The sequence below is a fragment of the Bidens hawaiensis genome, unplaced genomic scaffold (assembly GCF_021521415.1).
Source record: "Bidens hawaiensis isolate Kalapana, Puna unplaced genomic scaffold, B.hawaiensis_p1.1 tig00059039_1, whole genome shotgun sequence".
NCBI lineage: Eukaryota > Viridiplantae > Streptophyta > Magnoliopsida > Asterales > Asteraceae > Bidens > Bidens hawaiensis.
In genome coordinates, this window is record NW_027500637.1 from 20,926 (window position 1) to 24,419 (window position 3,494).

A 3,494-nucleotide genomic window follows, 5' to 3' on the forward strand; every position below is an offset into this window, starting at 1 on the left:
ATATGCGCCTTACATATACGGTGCATATATATATATACACACATATACGCCTTACTTATACAGAACACATATATACATATACGGTACACATATGCATATATGCCTTATATTTATGCAGCCATATACTTATACGCCTTATAAGTTTAGACCAGCCTTCTTTTTCGTGTTTTTGGGTTTTCTCTTCGATTCCGGCGCCGTCAGCCGCCGTTAACCACCATGGTTGGCTGGTGTTTGATTGTTTACAACACAGGTTGCTTCGGGGTGTCTAGATCCAAGCTAAGGTGGCCTTTAAGTTCGTTTTTGGTTGAATAAACACCCGAATAAAACTAGATCTAGGTTCAAACGGCTCATTCGGCATCCCGGGGTTGTGGTGTCGGGCTCTAAATTGTTGGGTCAGATGAGATAAATGATTTATTACCTTTGGTTGGTTTTGGATCGTTGAATAGAATAGTGTAGAGAGTGTTTGCCTTAAATGTGTGTTTTTTATGGTGTAGGCTAAGGTGTAGAATGATGTAGATGGAAAGGATTTAGGGTTTAAGGGGTATTTATACACCCTAAGCCCATGAACCTTAGGCTCATCTTCATTCTAAGTCCATGATCTAATTCCATCTATTTTATCCCACCATCCCTTTGTCTTTATTATTATATTATTATCATTATTATTCTACTAACTCAATTAATTCATCCAACGTAATTAACATTTTAAATTGATTCATGAAGATTTCGGGATGTTACATCTTGCGTTTAAATCTCGTATTTTTTTATATTTTTTATGGTGAAGAATAACAACATATAAGAAGGATGAAAGAAAAAAAAAAATTTAATTTTTTTAATTAAATTTAAAATACTTCATTATTAGTTCTTTAGTTCTCTCCATAAAATGGAGTTCTCTCATGATCCTCTATATATATATATATATAGAATGAACTTTATATCTATGGAAACTTTCTAAAGAAAGGTGATTAAGAGGTCCCGTGTACAAATTTAACTTTGAAAAACAATCCAGGTAATGACTTACCATACATATTTCATATGATTCAATAAAATACAATCGGAAAAATTTAAATCACGAAAATTACTAATCTAACTATACTAATAAAAAAAAATAATGAGGATGATGTGGTAATCCTACATTCATTCTTGGCCTAATCTCTCTTTTCATTCATCCTACATATCTATGACTTATGGAGCAAACCATATTGGCAAATGGGTTATAATTTCCTTTCTAATTCTCTAATATTTCATCTCATTCATCCTAACTATTCATTGGTCATGGGTTAAAATAATTTTGCCAAATGGGTTATAATGTAATTTCTAATTCTCTAATTTCTCATCTTATTTATCCTACCTATCCATGGGTCATGGGACAAAACAATTTTGAGAAATAGGTTATAATTTCTCTTCTAATTTTTAAATCTCTCATCTCATTATCATAGTTATCCACGGGTAATTGGTCCAAACAATTTTTACAAATGTTGTACATAAAAAAATGAATTTGTAAATTTGAGATTTTATACTTCTTATTGTTTGTACTATATATTTATCTTCTTTTTATCTATAATTTTGTTCATTCTTTCAGATAATGGATCTTTTTATCTTTATTATTTTACAAATTTCGTGTAATACACGGGTTCAAAAGCTAGTTCGAGATAAACAAAGTAGAGCAACGTAAGAATAAAACTGCCTTGTGATCACAACTTATGATACTATTATACACCATTATGCTCGCTATCTTCATCAGGCTCGATGTACATGCATTCCTTAGCCTCTCTCCATATTGCTTTAAAGATTGGAGTCCTGTCGATCTTATAGTACTCACCCAAAACCGGTTTTATTGCGTCCATTGCTTCCTTTGCGTTATAGTGAGGAATATAAGAGATGAGATGATGCAATACATGAGTGTGTGTAACGTCATGGAATACCCTATTTAGAACTCCAATATCTCTATCTACAGTGGATAATGCTCCTTTGATCCGGTTCCATTCTGTGGAGTTATAATGTGGCAAGGAGATATGGGTGTGGTGCAGATAGGAGATCAAGACGAAGAAAGCATGTACTCCTACCACAGGAACTAGATACATGCAAATGACCCAAGTGAATACTTTCACTGTTACAAGCTGCCGAGCAACATAAAGAACCGCAAGAATACCAATATCCAATAGCAGAACCTGAATTCTTTCACGCTCGGTGAAAATGGGGCTTAATGGATCAAAGTGGTTGGAAAATCTTGGGTATTTCTTCCCATAAATATTAGTTAGGAGATACAAAGGAAACCCTAGGGTCAACCTAAATACCAAAGTGAACACTCGACCATGTGGGTTGTTAAGAACTTTCGAATAAATCATGACTTTCAACTTATGTTTAGGGATGTAAACTTCATCATTATCAAGTGAGTTTGTGTTGGTATGGTGACTTCGATGGTTGTACTTCCACGAGAAATAAGGGGTAAAGAGAGTAGAATGGAGGATGAATCCAACAGTGTCATCAACCCACTGGTATTCGCTAAAGGCGTGGTGACCACATTCATGACCTATCACCCATAAACCAGTTAGGATGCTAGATTGGAAAAACCAATAAATGGGCTGTGCTAAGTAAGCTAAAGGAGCGGGGAGAAGTGGAATGTAAGTGTTTGCAAGGAAGTAAAAGATGTAGGTAATAATAAGATCGTGAACAACATAGTATGATAAGAGGATGACCGATCGCTCGAAACAATGGGCTGGGATTGTTTTCTTAAGATCACTAAATGAAAATGGTGGATCAATTGGGACACGTTTCAGCACATCTTTCACCTGATCAGATGAATCCGACATCCGGCCACCCGCTCCCATATTTCTGCAGATATATATTTAGTAATACAAGAACAAAAACCTTGAGGAACAAGGGCCTTGATGAGAATGTGTGTTTTTGTTCTCTTTGGTTGGTGACTCTATTTCGGCATGCTTAGTATCTATAGTGATAAGGATTCAAAGCCGATGGCTCAAATGAATATCTTATTCTTGCAAGTACACTTAATATCACTCACGTTTGGAAGCTGTAAGTTTCTTTGCCTTTTCCCTAACTTATCAAGCATATTTTCAACTGTTCCAAGCAACTACTTGGTTTCTATCTTTTTGTATAAATCACTTGGAGGCTGGATATATTGTGGTTCTTCTCGGGTGAGTCAAATTAAATTGGACAAAGTGTTTAATCAATATATATAGATAGATAAATACAAATGAAAATAATAAAATTATAATCCTTTTAAAATATGTAAAATTACATATCAATTATTTATAAAATGTGCTAGTATGGTTAGAAATATTATTTTTAGTTGCTTTTATCCTAAGTTAATGTGTTTAATACTTTAATCTACGATATAACAATATTTTGGTTTGACACACGTTTGTAATGTGTTGGATACACAATTATTCTTAGTGGGTTGAAGATATACATATGGCGGTAACGAGTTCAGGAATTTTCATTAAAAAGGCAAAAGATTGGTCGAATCATAAATG

General features: G+C 34.1%; 1 pseudogene; it reads right to left on the bottom strand.

The window, feature by feature from the left end:
• Positions 1-1,649: 1,649 nt before the first annotated feature.
• LOC143602500 (delta(12) fatty acid desaturase DES8.11 pseudogene) lies at positions 1,650-2,888 on the bottom strand (annotated as a pseudogene).
• Between the last annotated feature and the right edge of the window lie 606 nt (positions 2,889-3,494).